This window comes from Notothenia rossii, assembly GCF_949606895.1.
Source record: "Notothenia rossii genome assembly, chromosome: 10".
Taxonomy (NCBI): domain Eukaryota; kingdom Metazoa; phylum Chordata; class Actinopteri; order Perciformes; family Nototheniidae; genus Notothenia; species Notothenia rossii.
The window spans coordinates 32,718,314-32,726,618 of record NC_136908.1 but is presented as its reverse complement, the minus strand read 5'-3'; positions in this window follow the sequence as shown (position 1 = coordinate 32,726,618).

Genomic DNA, 8,305 nt, shown 5'->3' with positions numbered 1-8,305 from the left:
CAGAATCGATTGCCCATGTCTTATGTAGCACCCATTAGTGTTTTAACATCTTGTGCAAATGCCATTTGTGCATGTTTGGTCTGCTCATGTTGCAGGGTGTCAGTCTTCTTTCTCTTCTCAGTGGAGGCCTTAAACTCCCCAACCACACATGCCATCTCGGGGCCAGACACCATCCAGCGTCGCAGAGCTGCAGGGTTCTCTGTCAGGCCTACAGCACCACCATCACCTTTCACAGAGGCATTGTTCTGCTCGTGGGCCTGGTTAATGACAATAGCAGAGAAGCTGCGTTTCGTCTTCTTCACAGCAAAGTTTCCTTTCCGAAACTGTCCATGGACATCAGGATGGTTATCTTTTAGCACAATCATGTCACATAAGTGGACTGGTATCCATCCGGCATAGTGGGTGTGTTCCAGAGAAAGGACCCTTCAGGTCACCCTTGAAAAATAGATCAATGATCTCAATGGGATTCACCTGCATAAATAAAGGTTTGAAATGTAATTAAATGAACCAAGGCACAATCTTGGTCAAGGCATTTATGTAGAGTAGGAAGTCGGCCTCTCTTATGGATCGCACATAGATCATCAACTCCATTTCCAGCTGCAGGATGATAGAACATAAGTGGAACTGGGAACATGACACTGCTCTTGTCCACCCGCTACCCCTCCAGGAGGTCGCCAAGTACCTTGAGTGCTGCCATCTCAATGTGAAACCCAACAAACATCACCATAAAATGATCTTCACTTTGAGTTGCTGGCCAGCTCCACTGGGTTTGTTTTGCCACAGCGTATAGAGGTTGATCCAGAGTGATCTGACCAGGATTCAGAATCTCCAATGCCTGCCTTACCGATCCATGGAATGATGAATCATGGCCACAGATTTGGCCTGGTCGTAGAAGAGGGAAATAGAGAAGTGAGAGTGAAACTGCTCTCTGGTATTGTATGACCGGCACACTAGCAGCCAGGAGTCAGTCAATCAGGCACGCAAGCAGCTCTTCACCCAGAAAGGTAGAACAATTGAAGGACTCCCCCCAACACAAGCAGCATCGATTCAGCACACAAAAAGAGCTGCCTTCCAAGCTGGTCACTGCTGGGGACAGATGATGTTTGCAGCCCCTGAACTCCCATCCCCAGATGACTGGGGGTGGAAGAGGAAGGCCACAGGTGGATGGGAAGTTTACTGGACCACATTACCAGGCCTATTGTGAACTCATCCGCTGTGGATGCAAAAAGGGGTGCAGTGGACAATGCAAATGTGTCAAGGCAGCAATTCAGTGCAGTGCCCTTTGCCACTGTGGTGGACTGTGTTTTCAGAACTAAGTCTGCATTTAGTTGAAAACCTGTAATATTTCATATATATTATGTAACATGTATGACTTCACCATAATAAATATGTTAATGGTTTACTGTGTATTTTATTCCCTGAATACCAGATACATATAGTTAACTACATTCTAGCATGTTGTAAATAGTACCAATGCATTCCCCATCCTTGAAAATGTAGGATTAGCCACCAGAATCAAGATCCTAGGTGGTCTAGATCCTAAACTACTGGTAAAATAACAACCAATGAAAATGGCCTCCATTGGCGCCATTGGACACATTTGCGATGGCCCTATAGCCAAAAATCTTCCTTAGGGCATGCTCTAACAGTGTGCCAAATGTCATGCTTTTATCATCAAAAGCACAATTCTTTCAGATATTTCACATATCTGCTGGACCTTAATGTGGTCACACATCTCATGGGTGCCACACGCTCCCCGACAACAATAGTTTCTCCCGACACTTATTTGAAATCACAAGTTCCTATTCAGGATAACTTTGACATCCTCATGAAACTCAAACTCACACCTCAAAATGTATGACCCTTAGGACTAATACTGTGTGTGACCTTTCAATGACCTTATATGGATCCCCATCCACCATTTAGATGGTGGTTATATAGGATTAGGGGAATGAAGTGGAATGATGGTGGGCATGTTTATGAAAACAAAATGTGAGTGTAGGGCATGAGGTATGTATCAATAGCATTTAGTGTGGGACACGACTGGCATGTTGGGTGGCAAAGAGATGAGTAGGTGAGAACTTGGCCTGGTCGTCTCTCCCGAGTAGACTGTCTCAGTGGGACAGGTGAATCAGGTCAGGGTCTTGTACCCGTTCCTCAAGACATGCAAGTTGAGGCAACTATTGCTCATCCTCGGTCTGAGAGACCTCCAGCTGTCTCTCTGCACTAGAGTTCCTGGGAGTCTATCCACACATCTCCTCAGAAGATTGTTCCAACACTGGTGTCTACTCTCTTCTTAACATAATTGGTCTGTTTGGCGTAACTGTTATGATAGGCCTAGCCCGATTTTCTGGTATCCTAAACCAGTAACCTCCTGTTGACTCATCCTCTGAATTAGATGTCTCAGCATTTTGGTCTCTCACATCCCTTTGTCTCCTTGGATGGCTTCCTTTTTTCTGTGATGGCTTTGGGGTTGGTTTGACTAACTGTGGTGGGAATTCCACTGGCAAGTCATTGACAAGCAGAAGCAGATTTCTGTGCAAGGTTCTGGTATTCCCTTTTGCATCACTTTCTGGATGGACGACATATACTGGGTTATCTGAAACCTTTTCCTTTACCACATACTGTATATCCTCTTCTCAAGTTCAGTCAACCGGGAGGGACTCGGAGTTGAACCGCTCCTCCTTCGCGTTGAAAGGAGCCAGTTGAGGTGGTTCGGGCACCTAGTAAGGATGCCACCTGGGCGCCTCCCTAGGGAGGTGTTCCAGGCACGTCCAGCTGGGAGGAGACCGAGGGGTAGACTGAGGACCAGGTGGAAGGATTATATCTCTTCGCTGGCCTAGGAGTGCCTTACCCCCAGTTTCCACTGGGTCCGTCTGCATCGCGCTGCGCCGCGTCACGGCTGCGCCGCGGTTTTGGTCTGGCGCCATAACCCACCGGACGTGTCCCAGAAGCGTAGCGTCGTGCATGCAGGCTCGCAGTTTTGTTATTGATTCAGGTTTTAATTCGGTTATTAATTAACTTTAAAACATTAATATGTAGTTGTTACCTTCCACTCCACAAACTGCAGAGACTAAAAACCAGGCCTTGTCCTTTCTGATGTTGTCCTTGTAGTAAGCATTGGTTACATCATATAAAATAGTGTGTTGTTCCACTTCCATGATGAAAACCTTGTCGTCCATTGTGCGTATCGTAGTGGAGGTGTTGTGATGAAGGAGGGGGGTCTGCTAAATTAGTAGGCTATATGTGGGGGATGGGCCTGGCCTGGATGCTCTCCTTTCCACTACCTGCGAGGGGGGGCTGCCTGCCCGACCTTACGTTACGGCTGCGCCGCGGCAAAAATAGGATTCATCCTAATTTTAGAGAAGCGCTGCGCCGAGCCGCTTCTGGGACGCTTTGGGACGCGTCTGAGCCGTAACGCGGCGCGTGTGGTGGAATAGCACCCATTGACTAGAGTGGCCGCGATCCTGACGACCGCCACGGCGCAGCCGTAACGCGACGCAGCGCGGCACAGACGGACCCGGTGGAAATTGGGGGTTAGAATCCCCCAGTCAGAGCTGGTTGATGTGGCCAGGGAAAGGAAAGTTTGGGGCTCTCTGCTGGAACTGCTACCTCCGCGACCCAACCACGGATAAGCGGGAGAAGATGGATGGATGGACTAACCCTCTATCCCCTTGCTTCAGAACCACTCCCCTCGCCTTCTGATCATAATAGGACTTGCCCTTTGCACTAGACGACAGAGTGACAGTAGCAATACGATATGTTTCTGTCATCCTTTCGCGCCATTTCTCAGCATATCCTTTGTGTGTCACTGGATCTGTCTCTTCTGACAGGCCGAACAGGAGATCCACAGGGAAGGCAAGGTTCTACAGATGGCCAGTCCGCCACTCCTCACAAGCTTCTTAACATCCAAAGCTTTAGTGCGTTTTGAATCAATGCTGAGTACAGCCAAACTTGACAGTCTCGTCTCTGTCATTGTAGACCGAATGCTTCTCGTTTTGCACTGTCCCGTTCAAATGACAATCACATTTCCATGCTCGTGCCAGGGCCGGGGGACGGGGTTACAAGGCTCGCGTCTTGTGCTGCATTCACTTGCACTCTGACATTAGGGACCTTCTCTCATAAATATCCGATGAGCCACAACTTTTTTTTCAAAACAAATCTGCCAACTGGGTTGGCGGCATATGCACCACCTACCCTCGCCCTCCATGATCAAGCGTCTTCTCCGATTTTGAAAATAAACACTGGGTTCCTAATTTCCTTGCAGATTGGTCCTGATGGCTACCCAGCCATCAAACGGAATAAGCTCACCATCAACTGCATTCACCTTTAGCTCGTCCAGATCCTCGATAATCTCCGACATTGGTCGAACGTCAAGGTTAGGCAGATATTGTTCTTTCCAGGCACGGCTTATTATACTGACTTGAGCACCGGAGTCAAGTAATGCAGTCACTGCCAATCCGTTTAGATTACACTGTATTAGTGACTTCTTTCCTATCAGTTTGGCAACAGTTCTACGTTTCACACCTGGTTCACCAAACGAAAACTGAGTCGAGGATTTGGCTTGTTTGTAACTATTCTGTGCACCAGCTACTTCAGCCGTAATGGATAAGGAAAGGTCAGCTGTTTTGCCTTCAAAACTTGTTTGCGCTTTTATCTCACCAGAATGTTTAGTTTGGGTCGTATTGCAGATCCGATCACTGGCAACCCTGCTATAGTGACCGGTTTGAGTTTCCCTGACTCTATTGTCTCTTTAAACACCCCACAGCCCTGTCTCATTGATCCCCACAATAGAAACAGTGGTTACAATCTGGCCGGTTTTGTTCGACATATTTTGAACAACCATAAGGTTTCTCTCTCTTGGGTCTGACTCTGTTTTGAGAATATTGGTTAATCTTGTCTGCTAGGCGTGGCTGCTTTTGTTGTCTCATAGCCTCAACCATGCTTGTTAGCTCATCTACCTCTTTTATTGGGTCTGTCTTTGTTTTGTTAGCTGAGCTCTCTTGTCTGTTGCTACACTCTTGGAATGTGTTAAACTCTAGTTGTGCACTATGAGCGCTTGTAGTTGTCGACACGAAGAGACCTATCCTCTTCTGTCTCTCACTCTCCTCACTTGTGATTCTCATTACATGGCGCAATATTGTTTCATCACTCACTTCACCACTTGAGAGAAGAGGCTTTAATTCTCTGCGCACATCACTGTGTTTGTATCCAAGTCCTTGCAATAAAATATTCAAAACATATCTTGAACAGTAGCTGGACTGTATTTAATGCCTGCGTCTGACAATTTGGATGTGAATAGGACACGTTGCTTTAACCCTATTACCCGGTAGAGAAACTGTTGTGGTGTTCTGCTCCATTGCTCCAATGCATCAGTATGCGACTAAAGACCAGGGGGGACCGGGCGTTTGGGGCGGCCGCCCCTAGACTCTGGAACGCACTTACCCCGGTCCTGAGATCGGCTCCCTCCCTCAACCTGTTCAAGGGACACCTAAAGACGCACTTATTTAAGCAGGCGTTTGAGCAGTCTTAGGCCGTTCATCACGTCACTGTCCTGTCACTGTCGATCACTGGTCCTCTTGCACTTGGTTTCATGTTTGTATATTGTTTTTAAGTTTTTATTCTATTTTCCTGTCATGTTATGCTTTGTTATTATTATGCCTTAGTGCCATATTGGCCTAATTGTTTTGACTGCTATATTTTGTACAGCACTCTGTGCATTCGTGCTGGGAGGGGTGCTTTAGAAATAAACTTTTACTTACTTACTTACTTATGCAAGACGAATGGCATGTCAAAGTCTGGGTATCCGAGAACTGGAGGATGAGTTAACATATCAACCAGTTCCTCAAATGTAGTCTGATGCACAGCAGTCCTCTCTATAGGCGCCCTGGATGACAGCTGGGGGCCTTTAGCAGTGTTTCCCACAGAATTTGATTCTATTTGTAGGGGCACCGCACTGCATATATAATTTACAATTCAGGCATTTAGCAGACGCCTTATTCCAAAGTGACTTACAATTACCAATTACAGGGACATTCTCCCTGGAGTAACCGAGGGCTAAGTGCCGTACTCAAGGGCACACTAGTAGTGGTGTTCAAGGCAGGATTTGAACTCGCAACCTTCTGATTATCAGCCCACCTCACTATCCATTAGACTACCAAATAAGAAAAAAAAAAATAAAGAAAAAAAAAATATATATATTAATAATAATATATATATTTTTTTTTATGAGATCCATTTGTGGCGGACGATATTTAATTGTGGCGGCCCGCCAAAAATAAATCAATGTATGGGAAGCACTGTTTAGCTTTGATCTGCAGAGACTGAGCTTGTGTTGAGGCTTCCACTTGGAGCAACTCATATAATGGCGTTGCTATCTTCGAGAAGTCCTGTATGTACGACCTGTAGTAACTCGGAAAGCCAAGGACCCTTCTCAGGTCACCTACGGTCTTCGGTGTTTTCGCTTTCAGGGCCAGTGCAGCTTATAGATCTCCTTCTGTCTTTATATCCAAGTCCTTGCAAGACAATATGTAAAACACATCTTGAACAGTAGCTAGACTGTATGTAATGCCTGCACTGTAAACAAAATAAATAAAGTAAAATACTTTAACTGAAATAAAGTGAATAAGCCATTCATTTACGGGAATTGTCCTTAAAGATTTTACAGGAAAACACTGTAATTTTACAGATTTATCAGCTCTTTTTACAGTCAATAACCTTCAATAAAAGTACAGCACTAACGGCCCGTCCACACTACAGCTTCAAAAAAAGCTTGCCGGCGGGCGTGTCTGAAGCTCGACCAACAACCAATCACATGAATCTCCCGCCCCTGACACACAAGCAGCGGTTTGATTGGCTAGAGCTGACGCTTCCACCGAAAGCTTCAGAAGCTTCAAAAGTTGAACATTGCTCAACTTTTGCAGCCTGAAACGCCAGGAAAGTTCCGGTCTGCTACCCAAAATTCAGTTCCTCGCAAAGCTAGGCAACGTGACGTCAACCCATTCAAAGTGAATGGGCAGACACGTTGGAAACCGTTTTTGAAGCTGTCGAACCTGTAGTGTGGACGGGCCGTAATACTTCTACGGGCAAATACTCTAATTTTACAGATTTACGGCCCGTCCACACAATAGCTTCAAAAAAAGCTTGGAGCTGGGCGTGTCTGAAGCTTGGGGATTTTATTTGAGCACCGCGACCAACAACCAATCACATGAATGTCCCGCCCCCGGCATACAAAGCAAAAAACCCCGGGGATTTTATGCGAGCAATATATATATATATATATAAACTCCCCAAACAGGCGAAAACCTACCAGTTTCACCCACTGTCTCTGCCACCTCCCTCCATGCCTGGTTCCTCTGGTTTGTATCCCAGTAAATAGTTCTGGTCGTAACGAACCGGGTGATTTGCTACCGTAATTTCTCGTTTGGAATATGAGGAAATGAACTGCGGTCTGGCTCTCCCAGCTTGCACGCGGTTTGATTGGCTAGCGATTGAACTGTCAGATTTGCATAAACGGGATTTGATTGGCTGACACTGGCTACTCCGGCGTCTCCGGCTTCAGAAGTTGAACATTGTTCAACTTTTGCAGCCTGAAACGCCAGGAAAGCTCCGCTCTGCTACCCATAATTCAGTTCGGCGAAAAGCGAGGCAACGTGACGTCACCCCATTCAAAGTGAATGGGCAGACGCGTTGGAAACCGTTTTTGAAGCTGTCGAAGCTGTAGTGTGGACGGGCCGTTAGCCTCTCTTTTTACAGTCAATAACCTTCAGTAAAAGTACAGCACTAATACTTCTACAGGCAAATACTCTAATTTTACAGATTTAGCCTTTCTTTTTACAGTCAATAACCTTTAATAAAAGTAAAGCACTAATACTTTAAAGTGCAAACACTGTAATTTTACAGATTTATCCTCTCCTTTTACAGTCAATAACCTTTAATAAAAGTACAGCACTAAAACTTCTACGGGCAAAACACCCGTAAAAAAATGATCAAATGACTGGCAGCAGCAGCTGCCAAACAAAAACCATAAAATTAAAGTAAAAATACTTTAACTGAAATAAAGTGCAATAGCAATTAGTATACAGAAATTGTCCTTAAAGATTTTAGAGGAAACTTTCCTCTCTTTTCAAAATCCATTGTCTTAAAATGTTACATTGAAATACCTTAAAGGTGACCTATCATGCAAAATGCACTTTTGTACGTCTTTTATACGATCGTAAAACGTAAAACGATCCCGATATCAATCCATAAACTCCTGCAGCAGAGATACATACAGCTGTAGCTCCAGCAGGAGGAGACCAACTCA